This window comes from Mauremys mutica, chromosome 4 (assembly GCF_020497125.1).
Source record: "Mauremys mutica isolate MM-2020 ecotype Southern chromosome 4, ASM2049712v1, whole genome shotgun sequence".
Taxonomy (NCBI): Eukaryota; Metazoa; Chordata; order Testudines; family Geoemydidae; genus Mauremys; species Mauremys mutica.
In genome coordinates this window covers 104,830,101-104,854,941 of record NC_059075.1, presented here as the reverse complement: position 1 = coordinate 104,854,941, position 24,841 = coordinate 104,830,101, and the positions used below count along the sequence as shown (strand labels likewise).

Sequence of the window (24,841 nt, the reverse complement as noted above, 5' to 3'; positions counted from 1 at the left end):
AATCCATACTTCAGCATCTACATGAAAGTTGCCTGATTTTCAAAGGAGTTGAGCACCCACAAACCTCACTGATGTCAATAGGAGCTGCAGGTGCTCCTTAGAAAATAAAGCTACCTTTTATTTAGGGGCCAGTGTACTTATATTGCATCAACAGGGGAATGTCAAGTAGGAGTAGAGAGATTATTTTACCTCTGTGTTTGGCACTGGTAGGACCACTGCTGGAATACTGTGTCCAGTTCTGGTGCCCATCATTCAAGAAGGATGTTGCTAAGTTGAAGAGAGTTCAGAGAAGAGCCACGAGAATGATTAAAAGCTTAGAAAACATGATAGTGATAGACTCGAGGAGCTCAATCTATTTAGCTTAACAATGGGAAGGTTAAGTGGTGACTTGATTATAGTCTATAAGTACCTATTTGAAAACAAATATTTTGTAATGGGCTCTTCAATCTAGCAGAAAAGTGTATAACACAATCCAATGACTGGAAGCTCAAGCTAGATGAACTCAGACTGGAAATAAGGTGAAAAAAATTTTGACAGTGAGAGTAGTTAACCATTGGAACAATTTACTAAGGGTTGTGATGGATTCTCCGTCACTGACCATTTTAAATCAAGATTGGATGTTTTTCTAAAAGAGATACTTAGAAATTATTTTGGAGAAATTCCGTGGCCTTTGTTATGCAGGAGGTCACACGAGATGATCACAACGATCCTTTATGGTCTTGGAATCTATGAATATGAATGTAGGTGCCTGCCACTGGGTGGCTGGCCCCTTAAGATAGTGATGGGTTCAGCCCCACCTGTGATGGATTATCTGCCTTCCAGCTGAGGCTGCAGGACCAAATGGGGCACACCCGGCCCTTTTAAAAGACATGGAAGAGCTCAGTTTAGAGGACAGGAACTACAGGAATTGGGCTGGGTTTCTGTGCTATGTCCTGGAGCACAGTGACTCCCTGGCTGGAGGAGAACTGGGAAGAGTTGCAAGGGGCAGAAAGACTGACATAAGCCCGAGGTTAGTGGAAGGCTCAGCAGAGCCCAGGGTGGGAGCCTGCAAAGGGCTGAGCACAGAAGGGGCGGTAGAGTGTGTGGAGAAGGAATAGATGGGTCCTCAGGGAAGAGGGGTTGTGCCTGGTCTGAGACTGGGGACAAGATTCTTTTGTGTTTGGGGTTTTGGTTGGACCTTAATTCCCCAGAAGAAGTGGACTCTTATGTGACTCAGGCTGAGGTCTAAGTCACCTCAGCAACTGAGCATGTTGAAAGCTGTGCATGGCATTGAAGGCCCAGGAGAGAAACTGAGGCAGGGTGTCTGCAGTAGCATGTCATGCCACATGGGGGTGCGCTCAGACTCTGCACCCTACTGCATATCTAAATTTACATATCTAGACCTAGAAATTTGGCCTGGGTGTCAAAAGCAGGGTACCTAAAAACTGAGACTTGCAAAATTAAAGGCTGTTTTGAAACATTGCGGCTTAACTTCTGCTCAGCTTTCTTGTTTAACAACAAGACTGTTTTCGAAAAATTATAATGAAAGCAGGCCCTGGCATCCAGGGGAAGGCTGTAAAACATTTCCCACTTTCAGGCCTTGATATCCAGCAAAGCACAAATATGGGTATCACCATAAGCTCTCAGTGAATACTCACAGGGCTGGCTCCAGCTTTTTTGCCACCCCAAGAGGTGAAGGGGGGTAGGGGGGGGAAGCTGTGATCGGTGGCACTTCGGCGGCTGCTCTACCGCGCCGCTTCATTCTTCGAGACCCGCTACCGAAGACCTGGACGTGCCGCCCCCTTCCTGGAGCCGGCCCTGACTACTCACAAGCATCAAGTTATGCGAGTGCTCTCCTGGATCAAGGTTCTTATTCTTTCTACTCTAGTGCAACTGCTCAGTGAGGGCATTTGCAATGCCTTAGTGTAAGTTGTCATTTTCTAGTTCCCTTTTTAACAGTCACAAACTGATTTCTTTTCAAAGATGAGTAATAATTGGTCTTAAATTTCATGTGGACATTGGGAGATTTTCGGTAGTTTTTCATTTGAAAGGAATAAATTGAAGACAGTTTTAGAACTCCAGGATAATTGGCTCAATGATTTTCCTTGTTGGTCATGGTATCTTCAGTAATCATTATTTAGTATTTAAAATGGTTCATAAGGTCAGAGAGCCCTTGTTATTTCATTAGAATGAAACTGAGACTACAGATAAGTCATTAAGAAGGCTATAAATTCCTATGCTTGTGTGTGTGTTTTAACAATGATTTATAGTAAGCTCAGCATAATCTCTTTAGAATTTTAAGTAGAGTAAATAGGAACTGCACTGGACACTTCACATTTCAGTAGAGTTTCCAGATTGATGTCAGTGGTGCTACAGTAGGCATGAATTTGGCCCACTTTATTGTGGAGAATATAGTAATAAAATGTAAGAGGAAAAAAAGATCTTGGACTTGATTGCTTTCCTGATTCACAGTGGAATCAGAATAATCTAAAATTAATGGAGTTACACTGCTGTAAAAGTGATCTAAGAACAGATTTAGACCCAGTATCTCCAAATTACAATCACTGTGTTTATAGTGTACAGCATATAAGATTCACAGAAATAATCTTTTAATTACCTACCAACCAGTACCATTTTGCTGTGTTTTTGATCACATTGTTGAGTGGAACGGTACTCTAAGGTGTGGTGTATGTTGTGAACATAAATATCTAACAATTTACCAAATACTAGAATACTGCAGGAAGTACAGATGTTGTCTAATAGCCTTATCATTGCCGCACATGTAAGCAAATGAAAATTTAGCATGAAGCCTGAAGTCAGGATTGGATCATATGCATGAGAAAGAGCAAAGGGTTGAAATAGATTACAGCATTTTCTACTGTTGGAAATGAACATGTGTGTGACAATGGTGCAATCAATTTCCTTGCAAGGTTACAAAATATTTAGAATGCCAAAAATGCACTTTTCCTATATCCTTCTTAAAATGTTTACTTTTAATCCAATCGGATTGGGTGGTTTACTTAGCTATAATTTTGAACCTGGTTGTGTTGTCATTAGAATTATTATGTGAATACTCTGTCTGGTCTGGTGAAATAGGCTTATGTTTGAATTTCAGTGTTCTTATTTGGCTGTTAACAAGCTGTCAACTTCTTCTGTGAATTAGGAGGAGCAGACATAGAGGGGTTGAAGCTACAAGTTAAGACATGTGGTCCTAAAACCTTCTGAAATGTATTGTTGGATTTTCTATGGTGGCTTATACCCAATTGGTCCTCTGTCAAATTAAATGGGCACCATTAAAACACAATATTCCTTGTTCCATGGCTTTGCAGCCTGTAACCTCTCTGCACTTAGAATACCATAGGTGCTCCTGTGATCACTGCAGAGTGTAAATGCCAAGAATGAAATCCATTGGGTAGGTCTACACTGCAATGTAAGCCCCGAGTTAGTGGGACTTGAGTAAGCTGACCTGTGTTAGGGAAGCAGAGGTGATGCATGGAGGGGGAACATGGGCGGGGGGGAGGGGTCACATGCCCACCCAGATTTGCTGTTTGGGTTGTCCTGAGCATGCTCACATGGACTGAGCATGCTCAGTAACAATGCTGAAGCTACTGCCCTCACTAGCTGCAGGTATGGGTTGTCTCTGTAGAGAACCCTGGGCTTGAGCATCTTTATTGTATTTTAACCATGTGTTAAGACTTTTCTAACCTGTGCTCAAACCTAAGGCTCTGGCATCCACATTGCTGTGTGCAGACCTGAGTCAAAGTAACCATATCACAGAGTCCATAGCACCCCCTGCCCCCCAAAGTGGGCTGCTCTAGCCTTAGGGCAGTGGTGCACTGGGGGGAAAACTTTACTGCCCACCGTGCATACTACCAGGAAGCAGCTCATTTTGCAAAAGGCTTGATCAATTTGCTCTCCACTGCAAACCCAGGTAGCTCTCTGATAGTGTGCTTGCAGAGAGAATAGGTTAACATTGACCTGAGCTGTGGCTATTTGCAAAGAGGGCACAGCTTCCATTTTCAGTAGAGTGGATTGCAGATTGTTAGGATAGAGAGGACTAAGGAAGTCATCCCAAGGAATTGTGGGATACTTCCTTCTGACTCCTGGGACCCAAGTCAAGCGAGGTTGCATCTATACTGAAAAGCAATAGGGCTTGGAGCCTGGTTCCTGGTTTAACTTGAGCTCAGACTTTCCAGCCCTGCAGGGTCCTGGGATCCTGGGTCCAAACCCTGGGTTAGCACAATTGTAGTGTAGAGGCAAGGAGGGTTAGGCTTGAGCCTGAGCTCAAGCATGTTCTTACATTATAGCATAGACATACCCACTGAAGTCAATGGGAGCTTTGCTGTTGAAGTCAGTGGAGCGAGGATTTCATCCCAATTGGCTAGTGATTAAATTACTTTCTGATATGCCACTGATAAAATTCCACAGGTGATAATTCTGCTCCATAATTGCTATGACAAATGGAATGGTGTTTACTATAGTAAAACTGACATTCCTCACATGGATGATGCTGTAATTTTTAGCAAAGTATAGAAAAACACAGCATTTCCATTGGCCTTGCCTGTTGCATGCTCATAACTTTCTGCACCAGCCCAGTTCTTATGCAGGATGTCTGAGAAATTGAGTCATTTTTAAGATGCTAAATGAACCCTGGTTGTAATTAGTCTAAGGGCAGGTCCATACTCACCGCGCGGGTCGATGCGGTGAGTTCGACTTCTCGGAGTTCGAACTATCGCGTCTGATCTAGACGCGATTGTTCGAACTCCGGAAGCGCTGCGGTCGACTCTGGAACTCCACCACCACGAACGGCGGTGGCGGAGTCGACCTTGGAGCCGCGGAGTTCGACCCCGCCGCGTCTGGACAGGTAAGTCAGTCGAACTAGGGTACTTCGAGTTCAGCTACGCTATTCACGTAGCTGAACTTGCGTACCCTAGTTCGACCCCCGCCCTTAGTGTAGACCAGGCCTGAATGTAGCATTTTCACCTTCTGCTTCTGGAAAACACAACTTCTCAGCTCACAATCTAGCCCTCCTGTAGTATTGCTGAGGTACTGTGGAGATGGGCATTTTAGAAATGCCATAGAGAAGGAGAAATTGGGGTAGTAGGAAAAAAGTATTTGGCTACAAATATAATTTGTATTTTTACAGCCCCAGAAATCCTGTTAGCTTTCTATCTGAATAAGTGGGCTATCCCCACCTAGTTTCCCAAAGGACATTGCCCAACTAGAGACCAAGACTCCCCAGTAACATTGGATGGGGGAGTCTCAGTGGCCATTTATTGTTTACTTCTGACATTTTAACAAGATGATCAACTGCTCTCCCCTCCTTATCTAATGTTCAGAAGATGAGGAGGAGTCAGTCTCAGTCACTCTCCATACTGCTTCTTTGGAGGGCCAGCAAGTAGGTCCATTCTCGACAAAACCATCTGATAAGGATCTTCTGGGGACTAGCTGGCCAGGTCATCCCCCCATCCTGTATCTGTGGGACCAGAATATTCATTCTTGGGTCTGAGTGCTGCCATTGTCCCTTTAAACTTCAAACTGAGATTGTGACCAATGCCCCGTTGCACCTTGGAGCCATCACAAAGGAGATATCTGAAACTAAAGCCAACAAAAACTGTGTTTCTGAGTGAGTCACTGCCCCTGCATTCAGTATTGATACTGAGCAAGACAGGAGAGAGAAGGAATTTGCTCCTCAGTCAGATGCTACTGCCAGTGACCCCTTTTGAAACCATTTAAACTAGAAGTGGGTATCTTAAAAAAAGAGAGCTACAGGACTATTCCATTCTGCTAATGCTTGGAGAGGAAGAATTCTACAGATAAATTGGTTCTGGAAAGCAGTATGGCTACACCGTGGCTTTTTGCTGAGGAAATTGGCTAATTACTAAACAGGACAACAAGCCTCATTAAATTAGAATGAAATTAAACTGCCCTGGTTCACTCTGACTAGACATATTTTAGATTATGCTATTTTATTGGGGGTGAGGGTGGGTAAGTGAGCAAAGAACATCTTTCTCAGTCTATTTTTTCCCCTTGATATTTATTTACAAGCCCTGTGAGAGGAAGAACAGTTTGAGTCTTGTGCTGTTCAATGTCACCTTTCTATTAACAGGGGCGGCTCTAGGTTTTTGGCCGCCCCAAGCAGTCATGCCCGGGAGGCGCCCCCGAGCCGCGGGAGCAGCGGACCTCCCGCGGGCATGACTGCAGAGGGTCCACTGGTCGCGCGGCTCGGCTGGACCTCCCGCAGCTGCGGGCGGTTCGCAGGTCCGGCGGCTCCGGTTGAGCTGCCGCAGTCATGCCTGCGGGAGGTCCACTGGAGCCGCCGGCCGAGCGTCCCCTCCGCAGTCATGCCTGCGGCAGGTCCGCTGCTCCCGGGGCTCCGGTGGACCTCCCGCAGGCATGCCTGCGGCAGGTCCGCCGACCCAGCCTGCCGCCCCCCCGGGAAAGGGCCGCCCCAGGCAGGTGCTTGCCCCGCTGGGCTCTGGAGCCGGCCCTGTCTATTAAATCTGGCTGCATTTTGCCTTAAATATTACAACACAATAAGAGGCCTATACTATCATTTTCCTCACAAAGTAAATAAAAGGTTTCTTGCTACCCAGTGGGTCATCTCATTTTCTCCCAGCAGTTCATAAAGCTGCTGCATGTAGAAAAAAGTGCTCTTGCTGTATTGACTTGTTTGTCATAAAAAATTAATCACTTCCCCTTTGATGAAAGGTGATAAATAATGACCCTCAAAGTGTGCTGTGGTCTCAAGTGTACTTAATGCTCTCAGCTTTGACTGGAGGAATTGAATGGGATATCTGTAGGTCATGACTGCACACTGGTATCATAGGAACAAAGCTTTCTGTTGAACAATTCCACCTAGAATAAAAACAATAAACCCACAGTATGTTTGAGTAACCTTGGCAGAAGGGTTGATTGTAACATAATTGTCCTAAGCAGCCGCCCCCCTGCCCCTCCCCACACAGAGACACACCCACACACACTTTACATACAGAGGCCTGGTGCATTTTGCAAATTAGATACAGAAGTCCATGTGCAAAATGCATGAAATCTCATTGTACTTAAGTTACATGAGAGTCCATGAGCAAATTGGAACATGGCCCATGCAAATGCAGCCAGTTATTTGCACTCACACTTATTCAGTTTGCACATACAATTGAAATAATTGCACATGTCTGTTAGGCATGTAGCTGTATGTCTACACTATTGGAAAATGAGGCTCATTATTTCATATCACTATCAACTATAGTCAAACACATTTTTGAAGTATTGGATCATTCCAATATTCCTCTGCTTGTTTAAAACCCTCCAAAGTCTTATAGACAATGTCTGTAAGATAGGCTGGAATATCTACTCCCTTTCCTGTTGTCCTAGCACTGGCCTGTTTTCTGTTGCTCCGTGCAATCTATTGGTATGAGAGCCATTTCCTCTGCACCTCCTGTCATTTGGATCCACCATCCTGAATCTGTCTTTCCATTTAATTTCAGAGCTCAGCTGCAAAACCTCTTTGTACCTTGTCTATATTTCTCCTTTTTTCCTTTCTCCATCTGCCTGCCCTTTTATATTGCTTTAATTCCATAAAGCACTTTGGAAGACAATTTATTAAAGATACTATGCAAAACAATTGATATTGTAACTGTCTGTTGTCAAAGGGCAAAATTCTCCTTCAGGTCTGCTCACTAGGACAGAAGCTCATTATTCTGCTCTTCCTACTTGAGTGGAATGTCCACTGATGGCACTGGGGGTTCTGCATAGAATCATAGGACTGGAAGGGCCCTCAAGAGGTCCTCTAGTCCAGTTCCCTACACTCATGGCAGGACTAAATATTATCTAGACAATTAGGAAGTTTTTCCTAATGTCCAGCCTAAACCTCCCTTGCAGCAAATTAAGCCCATTGCTTCTTGTCCTATCCTCAGAGCTTAAGAAGAACAATTATTCTCCCTCCTCCTTGTAACAACCTTTTATGTACTTGAAAACTGTTATCATGTCCCCTCTCAGTCTTCTCTTTTCCAGACTAAACAAACCCAATTTTTTCAACCTTCCCTCATAGGTCACGTTTTCTAGACCTTTAATAATTTTTTGTTGCTCTTCTCTGGACTTTCTCCAATTTGTCCACATCTTTCCTGAAATGTGGCACCCAGAACCGGACACAATACTCCAGTTGAGGCCTAATTAGCGCAGAGTAGAGCGGAAGAATTACTTCTCATGTCTTGCTTACAACACTCCTGCTTATACATCCCAGAATGATGTTTGCTTTTTTTGCAACAGTGTTACACTGTTGACTCATTTAGCTTGTGGTCCACTATGACCCCCAGATCCCTTTCCACAGTACTCCTTCCTAGGCAGTCATTTCCCATTTTGTACTTGTGCAACTGATTGTTCCTTCCTAAATGGAGTACTTTGCATTTGTCCTATTTACTTCCGATCATTTCTCCAGTTTGTCCAGATCATTTTGAATTTTAATCCTATCCTCCAAAGCACTTGCAACCCTTCCCAGCTTGGTATCGTCTGCAAACTTTATAAGAGTACTCTCTATGCCATTATCTAAATCATATGTATGAAGAGCAGAATACCGAAGTCAAGCTCTGTGTATTTCTGAGAGGAAATTTAGTCTTAAAGTGGTAATATGTATTATCTTGTCTAGTGTCTCTCTGGATGATTGTTTAAAAAAACACAACATCTTTTTTGCGTGTTTGTGTAATGAGCTACTTATTTTATGTGGAGGAACTGCATAATGGATAAGGAGTGAGAATGCTGTAGTTGTCATATTAGGGTGATCTTTACGAAGGGGCATTATAGAGCGGAAAATCTAAATGTAAAATATCCAATTATTATTTAAACAGCTCTGTGCTGAATGTGTCGAGGAAAGCAGGTAAATCAAGGAGAGGGCAAGTACTTGTGTGTAAGATTCATGCAATATGGTTGCCGCTATAAATTTTAAGGTAAAAGGCAACTTTTGGGGAATTTCCAAGCTTTATTTTTCTTTTCTTCAGTTATGCCCTAAATAACTGAGGATTTTATAGTACTTTTGTTCTCACTCATTGCTTTTTTTTCTCTGCTCTGGGAACCTGCCAGCTGCTCTTGGATTCTTGGTTTGGGTCATGATTCATCTGGGTTTTAAATCCTAGGAGATTTATCGGTTCTAGATTTTGGTCGGGGTCATACATCCTGGAACCTTGCTGCTATTGCTGGTTCTTAATCAATCATTACCTCTTTCCCCTGTTTCCCTGTTCTTGGTCTCTAATGGATGTGAATTCACACGGCCAAACTGGGTTTTGACTGTTATCTTATGTAGTATTAGTGGAGCACAGAAGACTATATTACCATTCCAGACAAATTGCCAGGACTCATCTGGCTTAGTATAATAGAGAATGGAATACAGAGCATGGGTTCTATTCCTATGGCAGTCAGGGGCATAGCTGACTTCAGTGGAATAGCACAACTAATAGATGTGAAATTTAAAATCCACTGTTATCTTGAACTGCTTGTTTGTCGGTTGAAATATCTGCTTTTCTTTTCTGCTTGCTTGATGAAAAAGGTTCATTTCATTAGCTCTGAGTTGTGACACCGACATTATATTTGTCACTGTCTAATCCTTTACAGTAAATATCAACCAGGAGTTAACATTATCTGCTGAACTATTTGAAGATAATTCAGAATGGCAAATTATGGGCTGTGTAGATGAATGATGTGACATGATATGACTTCACATAATTGAATAAAACACAGATGGTACATACATTGCTCTTGACATGGTAAAATGCAGGCTAAATAATTAGCATGTTTGTAGTTGACACACAAACTACATGTTTTTCTGTTTAACTAAGTTTGTTGACCTCAGTAAAAATCACCTGCAGAATTTTTTTCTTTTATTTTTCATGTGGGTTTTGAAATAGCTATTGGTAAAGCACTGAAGTTGCTGTTGTGCAGTTAAAAAGCCTGTAAAACAAAGCACCAGATTTTTAAAGGCATTTAGATGCCCAACGATACAGATAATCACCTAGTGGGATTTTCAAAAGCACCTCAGCAGGGAAGGCACCTAACTCCCATTGAAATTGCTGTAATTCACTATTGAAATCAATGGGAGCTAGGCACTTAACCTCCTTAGGAGCTTTTGAAAATTCTGCTAGGTGCCGAATTCTCTAAGTCTAGCCCACAAAGTCTTCAATAATTTTCACGGACAACCCAGCAAGTACAAGGCTGTGATTGAGCACTTAGCTGTTCAGGACAAGCTGCAGCTTTGCTCAGTGGCTTGTCTATTTGTTTGTCTAAGAAACAGAATATTACTTTGAGACCTCGGGACATCCAAAAGATGTGGCCCGAACCCAGAGGACATAGTATAATGTCTTTCCTGAATGCAGGTTGGCCCCCTGCCCTTGTTGGAAATCTGAACAGTGATGTTGGAGATTCAGAGCTGGATTTACCTACTAGCACAGTAACTTTGCTGCTGTGTCTCCTTCCCTGTAGGCTTGAAAGTTGACAGTCGATCATAAGGCAGCATGTCCAGCAGAAGAGCTGAATCAATAGGTTAACCAAGCCCGGCCTTTCACATTCAGGCAGGGAGGCACATGAGGTCTTCCTGCAGCTGAAGGGAGGGGAGAAGGGAGAGACTGGAGGAGCGGGGAGGAGAAAAGGGGAGGAAAGTGGGAAACTGGAGAGGGATTCAGCCAGAAGTAGGATAGAGATCATAGGGTCCTACAAGAAAGCCAAGGCGAAGCTGCACAGAGAAACATTGAGGAAGTGTTCCTATCCCAGCTGACACATGGCAGATGTATAGCTGTAATTGTTTAAAAGGAAGCTAATCCATAGGGGACATCTTCAGTGTGGCCTTTGGGATTTTGCGTCTTTCTAGGGTTTTTTTGCCAATTCTCTGCAGTGCTGGGCAGCTTCATTGCTTCCGCTCTGTTGGCTGTCACAGCCACTCTGGGTGATGTCAGCCTGTCGCCACTGGAACAGCTGTTGAGCTGTAAGTGTTCTGCTGTCTGCCTTGCAGGGGGGCTATCCCTTATTACTAGGCAAGGCGGACTGCAATATGCTTACAGTTCTGCAGCAGTTCTGGTGGTGACATGCTGACATCACCCAGAGCAATGACAAGCAGCCAACAGGGTGGTAGGAATAGCACTTGCCCGATGTGAAAGAAAACGTTAAAACCATAAAGCAGCGCTGCCTCATAAGACAGCCCTATTGACTGCATCTGGTGTGTATCAGAGTCTCTCTCATTTAAATTAATGGCATAAAATACAACGTTATATGTAGGTTATAAATACAGCTACCATACATAGAGACCTTCTTGGATTACTTGAGTGCTGCAGCAGAGTATAGAAATCTCCATTACAATGCACTGACTACATTCAGGCACTGCAGCAGGGGCAGCTCATTTAAGCAGCCTTCCTAGTATTTGGGTGCAATAGGAGAACTGCTGGGACTTTCAGACAGAATCCCCATGGTATATCTTTCTAGGCTGTACAACCAGTACAGTAAATGGTGTCCATAATAGATGGCTCAATCTTTCTCCCATTGAATTTGGGAGTGAATCTATTATTGACTTAGGTAGGAGCAGGTGTGGGCTTGAAAGAGTTAGCAGGTGCAGAAGTGTTTCGATCCATTGGAAGGCTAGCATCACTATTTCACTCAGTCAGTCACTGAGGCAGGACAATTGTTTGGTTAATAACTCTGTAATTATGGCAGTCCCATGTAAATATAATCCTTAGGAATTGAACTATTAGACCTAATAGAAGTCTCTGAGCAAGTACTGGCACTTTTAAAGAGGATACTGACAATCTCCCTGTAGACTCAAATGCATATCGTAAAACAAGCATGGACTGTGATGAACGTTATTAGAAAACCAGTGCAGGAGTTTAAGTTTACCTTTGAAAATCATTTCAAACTCATTTGTCTTCAGTCTACTGTAACTTGCATGACTGGACAAATTATGCTGTAGCTACAGGTCAGTGAAAGCTGGGAACTCTAAAGAAATTTAACAAACCAGAGACTGGGTTTGAAGCTATTACACTAACTTGGCATGCTGCAGATGTAGTATCTGCCAACTCTTCTGAGAATATTCTTCTAAGTAGAGCAGCGGGGCCAGGGGAGCAATAGTTTGATCCATTGCAAACTTGTTTTCGAAAGGCAGTTTGAGTTGCCTAAGGTTTTAAATTCTGTGCACTCAAATTCTTAACTCTGAATTTTAAACTGCCCTTTTATATGGCGCCTGATCCTCATCATCTTTTCTTTTCAGTCACTTTGAAGTGCTTGCATATGTTTGGCATCCTGCCCTGAATTTACTTCCTGAGATAAATACACACATCAGACCTCTTTCAATAAAAAGGGAATGAAGAAGAGTTTCTCTTGCTCTTATCTTTCATTTCATTGCATTTTCTGTCTCTTTTACTTACTGTAGGTAGCTTGTGTGTGTGTGTGTGTATATATATATATATATATATATATATAAAATATATAAACAAAGAAATTGCTAGGTGAGTTGTGATTTAACTATTCCTCTCCATAAAGAACAGCTTCAGCAATGAGAGGATCTAGCTCAGGGGTTCTCAAACTGGGGGTTGGGACCCCTCAGGGGGTTGTGAGGTTATTACATGGGGGGGGGGTCATGAGCTGTCAGCCTCTACCCCAAACCCCGCTTTGCCACCAGCATTTATAATGGTGTTAAATATATTAAAAAGTGGCTCACTCAGAGGCTAGTTATGTGAAAGGGGTCACCAGTACAAAAGTTTGAAAACCATTCACTAGCTCTATTCTTTTGAAGCTTTCACTGGTTATCAAAAATTATTTGGTGTTTTTTTTCCCCCAAAAGATTTCTATTTAGAAGTGTGTTGGCCAGATCCTTAGCTGGTGTCAATTGGCATTGCTCCACTACTTTCAATGGAGCTACACTGATGTATACCAGCTGAGGATCTGGCCCATGTGTTTCTAAGTGAATTTAGGGTTGTGAAAGGTGCTAGGTTGGGAACATGGGAAACCTAATACCTGTAGTACCAGTGCAAGCAACGCTTCTATCCTTGCCTGGAGCAACCGCCTTTGGGGGGCATATGGTAGCTCAGTCTCTAATGCCCATCCATTCTTTTAACTTTTTATTGAAACTAACTGGATGGATGTTTGGTGGACCTCTCTCTTTCTCTACGTTAAGAGTTTTATATCACCGTCACTTAAGGATCTGAGAATCTTCTCTATAGAAGTGGTTAGCAGTTTCACAATCCCTAATGAGCTTCATGGAGACACTGGCTCTTCTCTCTTTGAGGGTATTAAAGCTCTGTTTGCAGAGGGTTATGGTTCTATTTGAGGGAGGCCAAAAGGAGAGGTGAAATTGGGTAGGGAGAAGGAGGTGCCAGTGTTGTGAATGTCATTCTTGTTATGGCAAAAGGCTTTGTCAAAGATGGGGGTTTGGGGTAGAATGGGCAGGATCCAAATTCACCTAATCCCCTCTGGAATCCCTTGAAAATAGAGGTGAAGGGATCTGCGTCATGTTACTAAACCCCTGAGGCACCCAGTACCTTTTTAAAAGGATTTATAATGTTAATAAAATGCTAGATCCAAGTCATACAGTCAATGGTAGTTTTATCCAAGAAGGGAAAATGATCAGACCCATGGTTAGTATTAGAGGAATATAAATAGAATGATCCCTGGACCAACTTTGGAAAATTATTCATAGGTTCATTTTCACTAACTAAAATATCTGCAGTACTAGATATTCCTAATAGCTGTCTTTGCTTCTTCTGTGGTTCTAGTCACCTGCTTTTTGTAATGTTGGTTTATTCCCCCTCTACCCTGCTCTCATGGCAGGTACTCTTCTAACAACTTGAAGAAAAATAGCTGTTTAATACATTAGAAATACCACTGCTCGCCAAGTCTACAACTGAAAACAAGTCAGTTATTATAGCCATTTGTCTGTCTCATTTAAAATAAGAAATATAAGGCTGAATTAGCATTAAACGTTTTCCTGCTGTGACTGTTTCACTGAACGCATGCAACAAAAAAGACAAACAGCAAATAAAATGAGCCATTAAGAAAATTTCAGAACATATATAGATTCAGCTGCTTAGTGCGACTTCCTGCGTGCTAAGCCCACATAATGCATTGGTGAAGTTTAGTGTTGGTGAAGACAAAATCAAGTTGATTATTTTTTTTAAATCACTCTCTAAATTATTATGGTAGAAAAGAGACAGGACTCAGCTGTAGTGATTACAAAGATGATTCTTTATTCCAGCTGCTGCACACAGACAGACCTTTTGGTTCTCTCTAGCTCACAGACTGACCCAGCCTGTGATACCTAATGTCACCACAGGGCCCCCCTAAATCTTGGTCTGGGTTATGTATTTCTAATTTTAAATGACATGAGTTTTCCCTGGACAAATAAAACCCCTTTGATTTGGTCCCAAGTTGATAGTGTGTTTAGGCATCAGAGAGAGATGGGTGTATAAAGTGTGCCACATAGATTGTACAGTCTTTGAGAGCGAAACTAAGTAAATGCACTATCTTTTTGTTCTGTCTTTGTACAGCAACTAGCACAATAGGTCTCTGGACTGTGACTGAGGCTCCTGGATGCTCCCACAATTCAAGTAATACATAATTTTTAAAAAGGCAAATTCAGGGATGCCATACTCTGTGACCCAGTAAATATCTTTTAAAAATGCACAATAATGTATCAAAAGGAGTGTGTGTGCATAAAGCCCACCAAAATGCTTTCAATTTACACAGATTTTATGCCACCACTTCCTCTGCTATTCATTCAGTTGTTACCATAGCAACTGCAACAACACATGGCAATAGAAGTTGCAGCACTCCTTCATTAAGAGAGACAACCACTAATGTACAAATTCTGTCCATCTGCTCATAGGTTGGGGAGGCTGAAAAATGCTGGTATAGCAGAGTCCTACAATCCTTGGTAGGAAAACAGTTTTGTTTTATATCCATTTGAACACACTATGCAATTAAGATTTTTGCCTAAACCTCCCCCTTGTGCCACTATTAAATTAGAAATCAATGCAGATTATAGAGCTGGATGCAGGCCTGGAAGATTCCGGATAGAATTTCCTACCACCCACAACCTATCTTTATGCATTAGGTTAGGGGCTAGGGGATCCTGTAATCTCCTATGTGGGTTACTTTTGCATAACCATCCCTTCGGGTGTGTTTAAAGAAAGGAGGAGGAAAGTGGGTTAATGTTAACTCAAGCTCCCCAAGTAGGGTTGCCACCTTTCCAGGTTTTCCCAGGAGTGCCCCTTTTTGAGGTAGATGTACAGAGCACCCTTACAGATTTTCCCAGGACATACCGCTAGATGACCAGTTATGGGCTCAGGATCATCTCAGATGTGTCTCCCCCACCTTTTTGTACTTCAGGGGTGGCAACCCTAACCACAAGACTGACAGGGCAGACAATGCTGGGGACTGCAGCGGTTGTCCCAGCCCCTGCCTCTCTACACCCTCCCCTTCCCCATCCATGAAGCTCTCTCCTTACGGTTTTGCAAGCAAGTACGTGTGAAGGGAAAATAATGTTTTCTCACAGCAGTGGATAGAGGGTATATTCTGTCAGACATTCTGGAATCTCCAAGTAGGTGCAAACACTGGACAGATATGGAGAGGGAAACCACAGGACAGCTTTAACCTGGGCAGGAATGTTGTGTGAATCCCCTACACAGGTGCCTCCAATCTTGTCCATCTTCCCTGTTTGTGCGGTAGACCCACACTGATTCTGTTGTGCCCAAGTTTTTATGGAAACCCGGAGGAGGCAAAATTTGCCTCTTGTCCCAAAGATTTGTCTGATCCTACTCCCATTGCAGTCAAGGGAATTTTGCCATTTATTTCACTGGGAGCAGGAGCGGGCTCTAAATGTAATGTGTGTGTTTGTATTCTGAAGGCACCAATATCTCTGCCAAAGTAGTGACATATAAGAGATTGTTCCAAAGTCAATTCTCTTTTTCTGGCACCCTTAAACAGACAAAACTAAGATCCTTATACAGTGGTAATTACTGGTAGGAGGGGAGAGGAAAGGATATGTGCCAGTGTCATTACAGTGTGAAGTATCCTATAGAGGGCTTACATTTTTATGGGTTAAGAAATTGCTTTGAGGGCCATGAATGAAGGTCTTTAATTTTTTTTCCTAAGGAAATGGGTTAGGTTGGGTTATGTTTGTGGTGGTGGTTTCTTGTTTGGTGAATGCCAGATTACATGATGATGTTTTCTTTGATAACATCTCCTGGGTGTAGAAAATTTAAACAGAACTCTGCCTGCAAGCTGCTCCAGACGTCTGTCTCCTATTATAGTATGGCTTCAAATGGAGACCTTGTTATCAATCAGCCTGTCACCTACCCAACTACCTGCTTCTATTAAATGATTTTACTATCAGCAATGATGGAACACACCAGTGAATAGCAAATTACAAATACCTAGAGAGATTAGGTATAAAGATTATATGGATAACATCCTGGATACTGCATTGGAAGTGACTACTGCAACTCAGTGGTTGCTAATGCATTTTTCTTTGGTCAAAAATGAAGAAACTGCTTTCGATTTTATTTCTGTCTACAGAGGGATGCAAACTGGGGACGTATGTAGAGTGAGTCCCTGAGAAATATCCGTTTCAAATAGCTTCGTATAACGTACAGGTAATGTGATGTCTAATTCTTTTATATTGTTGTACAGTCCTTTGGAAAATGGAAAGAAGTATACAAGTGGTTAGTACTATTCCTACGTTTTCCAAATGAACAGGGCATTCTCAAGACCCTTTACGAAAAATTTAGCTCTAACATAACCCAACTTCAGTGGAAGTTCTTCAATCTTATGTATTCATCTATCCAGCCTAATACGTCATCTATACCAGGTGCAGTGGCAACCTCTAAATTGTTATAGTTAAAAGTAGGCAAGTAATTCCAGTTTTCAGTTGCTTAAAACTTTAACTTTTCATTTTTAATGTTTCCAGGCCTTTTCATTTTTAATGTTTCCAGGCCTTGTCTCTGCAAAAAAGTAGCCCCCCTCCTTAAATATTAACAAAAATTGGCCAGACATTTTTTAGTATGAGAACAGTGCGGGGTAATCTCTAGTGAGACAAAATACATGCAATGTTTTCATCAGCTCTAGCCCTGAGGAGGATTGAGGTAGAAAACTGAAATTTGCCAGGATGACAGCCCTCTCCGAGTGTCCCAAGGCAAATTGTTTTTAAATTTATTGACTTATGACCAGTTTAATACCACAGTACACACACAGGCAGTACTTTTTACACAGAGGTTTCTCCCTAAGCTTGTAAAATGTTCTGCTGAGGGGAACCAAGACTGTGAATGCACACGTACCTAACTTAGTTGAACAGTGAAAACTTTAGTAAAGGCATGCAATGAATGAAACAGATCTACAGAAACACTTGCCTTATTTACTGTGCATTTTGCAAGGGTACATATACCCCACGCCTCCTGTCTGCAAGACAGGTTCCCTCCTTTGTAAAGTGTCTGAGATAGGTTGCTCCAGTGGTTTCCAGCAAAACAACTCCCCATTATGGAATTTCTCTTTTCTTGTTTAAAATAAATAAATAAAACAATCCACACCTAGGATATTCAATTTAAAAATCTTTTGGAGGAAACATTACATTTGCATGGTTACCTTGCATACTCAAAAATCAGGAAATAACAAAGTTAAGGAGGCATAAGGATTTAGCTCCAACCCCTTGTTTGTATACTGTTGTTGGTATGTGCCAGAGAAACACAGAAGTCATTTATATTAAAAAAAACAAAACCACAGTAAACTGTACTTAAACAAAACACTCCAGATTAAGTGGAACAACACTGGATAGTCAAAATTTTCAGGCATATAGAGGCCATCTAAGTACACACTTAACTTTGAAGCTAACTGCCTCATCTCCTGAATTGCACCTTCGCCGATTTATATTTCACATCTATATGCAAGTTAGTTTTATATTAACTAGACTGTCTACTTAATTATAAATAAGGAAGGTTTTTCTGTTAGTTGAAACAAAAATATACCAGTATACAAGTGCTGAAAAAATTATATATATATACACACACCTATGAGAAATAGGGCATTTTGGCAATGTTATTTCCCGCCACCCAGGTCCATTTCTTTTAGCGTGTGTGTGTTTGAGAGGGAGAGGGGGAGAGAGAGTGTGTGTATGTGGAAAGACATGATAGTTTGGTATGCTATAAAGACTGTATCTACATGAGTAGAATATCAACTTATTTTAGTCAAAAAGTAGCAAAGTTACGCCAGTCATCCCAAGTAAGTGTCAATAACACCTTTACATCAGGTGGATTATATATAGATGACACATTTTATAGAAGACTATTTTAAGACTGTTTTAGAGAGTTCTATAGTTTTTTTAGGAACTATTTGTTATATCACTCCACCTATAAAGGCTAGTCCCTTAATTACCATGAGTCCAACTCTTCAGAATTCAGAAGGAGCCAAAAAAAACCCCAACTCTATAAATAATACAAAATAGTTATTCTATATCTAAATATATCATGATTCTAAGATGCAGTAAATATCTGAAGACCATTTGGGGCTACAAGTGAATGCTGGGACACATCAGAAAGAAGAGAATCTCTTCTCTCCATTGGTATAAAGTTCCTATTTTTAATCCTGGAGAGCTGTGAGAAACCAACCTAATCCTGTCACTGTTGCAGGATTAAATCCTACCTTTCCTGGGTCTCAGGCAGTATAATTTTGGGGGCAGGAGAATTCCACATTTGAAGGAAAGAAGGAAATATTTCTCGGATAGGTTAGTTTTTATAAAAGTCATTGTCTGAATCTGCTCATATGGAGTTCTTTAGACAATCTGACAACTTCCCTGTGCCCTCAGTTCCTCATCTACAAAATGTGGACAATAATACTTCTTTTCTTCCACTTTTAGTCCATCTTGGATATTTAGACTGAGTTATTCATGGCAGGGACTGTGGCTTATGTGTACCTAGCACAGTGGGCCCAGATTTTCAATTGGGGCCTCTGGGTACTACCCTAATATAGATAATAAATAAAAATTACCACCAGAAAGATTGCACCATGGATTTTATATATATATATATATATATATATATATATATATATATATATATATATATATATATATATATATATATATATATATATAAAATGTCAGCTTGATGATCAGAAAATGACTAGAAAGATTTAAAAAAAAATCCCAAACCGTGTTGTATCCCCTTGAATGAAGAAATTATTTTACATCTTTAAATTCAGAACAAAATCAAATCCTAAATTGTAAAATCCCAAAGTTTCCTTAAAGTGAATCCCTTGAAAGGCCAACACTTGGGGGGAGGGGTAGTGGAAGGGGAGGGAGGGTACTATGCAGGAGAAGGGAGAAGAACATACATGAACTTCTCTTCTTCTGCTTTCCAAAAAGCCTGGAAATAGTTCCAAGATGGGGTTTACGGTGCTAATGATACAACGTTCATGTAGTGCTTTTCATCCAGGAAGATCCCTAAGTGCTTTCCAAATCATACAGAAGAATCACTCTATCCACCAGTGAAGAACCAGCCCCCTCTGGTTGAAAGGAGTTAGCTGGTAAACAGAGTACAGCCAAACTACTCAAGAGTTGCAAGAGAGGAAGTGAAGAATGCTTTACCCAGTTGATACATTCTGCCAACCTAAAATTCCTGTTGTAGTATTTGCCCAAATTGCTCTTTGGCAATGGCCCTGAGGTTTAATGGTCCACGTGAGTGAGTTGTTCCCAACTGATAAACTAAAGTAGGGTTATAAACATTTGTGCAGGCAGCAACTGAAATGAATACAGCTGTAAATCCAAAGTATGCAGGATTTATAATAGATTCCTTAGGAAATCTGCTTGTACAATCTGCAGAATGAAGATGAAGGTATTTTGGTGCCATTTAATATTCTTTCTTATTAGACAGGAAATCCCTTAATTAAACAAAGTTCTGTTGGATGTTTCTGCACATACTGGACTTTAGCTTATAGACTAAGGCCTTCATTCAAGCACTTAACTAGCATGGTATGGAGGAGGGACCAAATTGCAACCGTTGTTCACCAGCAAAGGGGTGGGGGTATCAGTATCATTGGGGCATTCATGCTGTGGGGAGAGAGGGGGTGATAGGCAATGTTTGCACTGCAACCCTCCTGGGGGGTTCTGCTGTCACTAAAGTTATCAGATATGACTGAATCCTCCCATGGAGAAGGTCTGTTGACTAAGATGGCGTCACTTTCACATTTCTTTTTTCAGAACAGAACATCCTCACCTGTGGTGAATTAGCAGCACATCCCTTGAGTGCTTTGGCCATACCACTTCTCTGGCCATATCTGCCCACTTTGGGGGCTGTATTGGCCAGTGGCTCCTGGCCTCCTGTTGGAGCAGCAATGGTGAGGAGATTAGTACAGTCCTCTGCGGCACCTCCAGCTTGAAGTGTTTTCCATCATATACAGGGTATACTGTTTGATTCAATGGTTCTTAGCACCCCCACAATACAAATTGTTCCAGCACCCCTGCAATCCTCCATCCCTAAGCCTTTAGCTTGTAAAGGTTGGTTGTCCCAGGGTACTAATTGTTTTGTTAATAAAATGAATCTAGGATGTTTCGCAATAAACTTGAGGGAAGGTGGGGCAGGAGCATGTCATCTGCTATGACCATGGCAATTAATCTGTAAATATTTTTGCTTGCATTTCCACAGCTCAGTTTATCCCTTTATTTTCTAGGGAATAAAACCAAATATTTGGAGAAGGAAGGGCAGGATACTGTGGGTCATCCTAGAGTGTGCGAAAGTTTTCTACTGTCCTTTCATTTGCAGATCGGAGGAGGAACACTGGGTTTTTAGAGTACTGTTCATCAGAACTACACACTGTACAGGTGCTCCTAGATTTGGATTTCACTCCTCTTGAACTATTTAGAAGGAAGCTAATAATGTCACAGAACACATCTGCTGAAATCTGTGCTTAGTGTGATGTTGTGAAACAATGGGACTACAAGTCAAGTTTCTATCCCTACCTCTGCCCATGATTTTTTGTATGAGCCTGGGCAAATAATTTAATCTCAGTCCTGACATTGCATTTCTACTGTGAGAAATTATTTTCTTTAAAATATCCTGGAATTCCATATTTCGAGCCAGATCCTTAATGTGTGTAAATGGGTACTGTTCCATCAAACGTAGCAGTGCTATGATTGCTCACACCAGCTAAGAATCCTGCCCTTATTGTTCCAGAACAAAGCCCTCAGTATGGAATCTGAAAGCTAGGTTGGGTTCTTCTGCATCTCTTACCAGTAATAAAGATTCCAAAATGGGAATTTAGGTAAGTGTTCTTCTGCTGATACATAAAAAGGAGTAGAATCCATCTTATCCCTGCTCAGCTATGTTGGTTAGTGCAGTGCTAACAGGAGTAAATAGTAGTAAAAACTTATCTTAGGGCAGGTCTACACTATTGCTTAAGTCAATCTAACTTATGTTGCACAGGGGTGTGACACCCCCCGAGCGACACAAGTTTCACGCTGTCCACACCGGCACTATGTTGGGGCTGGGAAAGAATTTTTCCCTTGCCACCATATTGGCTTAGATGGATTTGGGGTTTTTTCGCCTTTCCCACAGCAGGTTCAGGCAGGCTCTGTTCATGCATGGCATGATAGGCGGTAGGCCACATGTCGCAACTCATTATTGAAGTGTAGGGCGGATGTCCAGTGCAGGCACTCCATTGGAAAGGTATACAGTGACCAGATAAACAGCTTGGAAAAGGACTTAAAAAGAGGTGTTTGGTAAAGGAACAAATGGGGGGTGGTTGGCGACTCCTATGATTGCTACGGCAGGGAGCCAACCCCCATTGTTATAGCCTCCTTAACCCTCCTATGAGGTGGGGGATGGATGGTAAGATCCCAGCAATGAATTCACTAGAGGGACCTGGATGGAAAAAAAGGGAGAGCTGGTCAAAGCCCCCCAGGTAATTATGGAATAAACATGGGGTTACCTGCACTGTACACTTTTATCTGCTGGGTAGTGCCAGACATCTAATAATAAAGTTGTGACCCGACTAAATCTATGTCAAGTGTCTCCTGTCCTTCTTTCAGTATAGCCAGACAATCATGGGTTTTGATGATTCAGGCACAAATTGATTGTTTCTGTAGTATTCCCTGAACCTGAAATCTCTGTTCTATTCCTATAGGCCACAGCAGAAGCGGGATCAGTACACTCAGGAAGAAATTTTTTTAGTCTCATGGGACTCCTCTAAACTAGTCCAGCTGCAACTATGAAGGCAGACAACATATGGCATGAACAGAATCCTGTTCTTTATTTTGTGTCTGAGTTTAAAATATCCAGATATACAGGCAATAATTTCCCTATGCTTAGACAAGATAAGTGGATCTTCTTCTGTGTATCTCATTTCCCTGACTTCTTTCTTCCTTCTCTCCCAGTCAAATATAGTTTAATAGACTTATCAATGATCTTGTCATGTAGAGTTCGTGTTGCACATGGAATATCTTGCTACAGTGATTCTTCCTGTATGTGAGGCAAAGAGACTTCCTTAAGTATGAACTGTGGTTTGGGAGAAGGTATTATAGGCATAACCTTAAATGTTCCTATGATTAACATACCTGAATTGCTGTAGGCTTTGCTTTCTTGTTTGTTGTCAATTTCTCTATTGTAGGGGTGCTGAATATTCTGAATGAAGTAAAGATAAAAGCTGCCTTCTGGTGCCACTGATTTATTTTGAAAGGAACTTTAGCTCTTCCTACTGTCATAAAAAGATGTCCTTGCTTGACCTGCTTAAAGCAACATAACACTGAGAGTAAATATGTTTTACTTAATAATTTGTAGTGCTATTATATCTCCAAGTTACTGTGCCAACATTAACTACTAATTAATTCTCACAATACCCCTAAGAGGTAGATAAATAAGTATTATCCTGATTTATACAGATAGAGAACCCAATACCAAGAGGTTGTGACTTGCCAGAGGTCATGTATCAAGTCAGTGCCAGAATTAAAACTTGGAAGTTCCTGTCTTTCACACCCCTGCTTACTACGCTGCCTTTCATTTGTTACCATAGCTCTTCCTTGTTACTATAGGATGTGCTGTATGCAATCAATGAAGTTCTCGTCTATCAGATCATAAGCATATATTCATATTGAAGTCCCTAGATAAGGGAATGCATATAATGAATCACATCATTTCATTATACTAATAAATCCTGAATTAAAGATTAACAACCATTTGCCCCAGGCTTGTTTTGTTAAAATGATATTGGTTCTAACCATGTGCTAAACTATACACAAGTGTGTGATAAATATTTCTGGATCTCACCTGCAATGAGAACCTGCTGGAGTAATACTTACTGGGGCTGACATTGCGGCTCTTGCCATCTCTCTGCTTTCAGAGGCAATAACTGTCTTCTCTCTTAGCTACGGTAAGTACATGTGATGTGTCCTAGCCTCTTGAAGATACAGCGTCTTTGCTGAGAAAGACCTTTCCCTTTAAATCTCTCTTAAGATCTTTCCAAATATGATTCAGGGCCTTGGGTGTGTGCTGAAGGTCATAGTTCGTACTTGGGATTTCTGAGCACAAATGGCATCATAGAGCATCAAAGTCTCTCTGTATGTGTTTGAGCTTTTGAGGAGACAAAGTTGGCCTCGTTTTTCTTACCAGGTTGGTGTCTGTCCTTCATGGGCCACAGAAAAAATGAATGCATCAGAACATGTTTGCTGGAACCCCAAAATGTCCTTGGACCATGTCCTTCCAATGCAGCCAAGTGTCAGATATAGTGCAAGTATTTTTCATTTTCACAGGCCGATCCTCTATTCAGTCACAACCTTACAACAACAAAACATGCTTCTGTGACCATGAAGGTTAATATTACAGATCCCCTCTTTGAAGGGCTATTAGTCAGGCTGTTCTTTGCTTGCAGCAGGTTCAGAATGCACTGGTAGGATTGCTCACTGATTCGAACGACCAGGATTATATCATCCCCACCTTGCATTCTTTATACTGGCTGTTTGCAAAGTGATAGATTTGCTTTAAATTGGCCAAATGTGGAGATTAAAACCTATGATGGTCTCAGCTCTGCACTGCTGGGTATCTGACACCAGCAGTGCACCAACCCCCTTTCAGGATCCCAACCATTGCTTCTGCAGTCAGCAGGCATGTTTGCTTTTATTGTGATGGCCACTGCAATGTGGAGTTCATTCCTCTTGATATGCATCTGATTTTGTTCCTCGTTCAGAAGAAGCTTTCCCCTCTTTTCCCTAATGTGTCTTTAGCATGGCTAAACCTCCTTCTCATTATTTCAATTGGACCTTCTGATTTTTTTTTGTGTGTTTCTGTTTTAAGAGGTGAAGTTTTTTATGATATTGTGTTTGCAATTACTCTGCTGCAGTGCACCCTATATGCTTTGGGAGGGAGAGTAGCTATACAAATAGAACTAGTGTTACTGTTTACTAATAACCAAAATTTTCACCACAGCCTCTGAGTAAGAGGCAAAGTACCAGAAGCAGAGGTTTGGATTGTTCAAGGAGGAAGATGTAATAACACCATGCAGCTAGGATGACCAGATGTCCCGGTTTTATAGGGATGGTCCCGATATTTGGGGCTTTGTCTCATATAGGTGCATATTATTCCCCACTCCTGTCCCGATATTTCACACTTGCTGTCTGGTCACCCTACATGCAGCTAGGTCAAGGCTTGCAAGTATGAAATTTACAAAATACACACATATCTTCCTAATCCATGTGGAACTTTGTTTCCACACATACCTGATTAAAAAGATCATAAACTTTGTGATATTTATGTAGCTGTTCAGTGAAAAGTGTGCTCTGTGTAGAAGCTGATTGAAAAATAGAAAACATTATTAGTGAAAAAAAATCAAAAAGTGTTTAAGCCATTTTATTTCTGCTGAT

At 41.6% G+C, this 24,841-nt stretch overlaps 1 protein-coding gene and 1 long non-coding RNA gene across 5 annotated transcripts in view; one reads left to right on the top strand and one right to left on the bottom strand.

The window, feature by feature from the left end:
- The window catches only part of KCNC1 (potassium voltage-gated channel subfamily C member 1), a 154,674-nt gene that overhangs the window by 109,310 nt on the left and 20,523 nt on the right, over positions 1-24,841 (bottom strand). The window lies entirely within an intron of this gene.
- LOC123370410 lies at positions 14,743-22,706 on the top strand. The gene is made up of 4 exons (XR_006579403.1): positions 14,743-14,878; positions 16,522-16,598; positions 20,192-20,328; positions 22,114-22,706. It is a non-coding gene; the product is annotated as an uncharacterized LOC123370410 (long non-coding RNA).